We start from the raw sequence: 643 nt of genomic DNA, 5'->3' as shown, positions 1-643 counted from the left end.
AGAGAGAGAGAGATTTTACGGTCGAATTCAAAATTCTGCTTGCATGTACATATTAACCAGAACCTATTGATGATGATGTTTCATATGTAAAATATCAAGGAAAGGTGGCTTTGATGGTGCTGGCAATGCCAGGTCTCTTTGTATAAGCGTTTGAATTACTAATGCCATGGTAGGACGTAAATCTGGTGATTCTTAAGTGCACAACAGACCAACTTGAACTACTCTTTTAATTTCTTCAATGTCTTCAATCGTCATACTCTTATCGATGATTTGATGATTTGAGAAATCGTATTGTTTTGGACATGGTGCCACAGCTATGTATTAGTAAACATCGAAGTTCTTAGTAAAAGAATGCAGATAGTATTCCTGATCAAAGATAAAATGAATTGCATAGGCTATGAAAGGTAGATCAGTTGGGAACTTACATCGGTGATTAGAGTTTGCAAAGGATTTTCGGGCTGAACATTGTTGTTCCGAACACCACTGACGATTTCGAGTAAGCTGATAGTGCTTACCAGGGATGTTCTATCACTTCTATGTTGCCTCAGGTTGGTGCTCCTGTTTCCAGGTCACCAATATAACTAAGACGACTACAAAAAAAATTGTTACCAGTTTGTAAATAATCTCTATTCGAGCTGTTTTG

This window comes from Fragaria vesca, linkage group LG6 (genome assembly GCF_000184155.1).
Source record: "Fragaria vesca subsp. vesca linkage group LG6, FraVesHawaii_1.0, whole genome shotgun sequence".
NCBI classification, from domain to species: domain Eukaryota; kingdom Viridiplantae; phylum Streptophyta; class Magnoliopsida; order Rosales; family Rosaceae; genus Fragaria; species Fragaria vesca.
The sequence above is the reverse complement of the archived record's forward strand: the minus strand, read 5'-3'. Positions refer to the sequence as shown.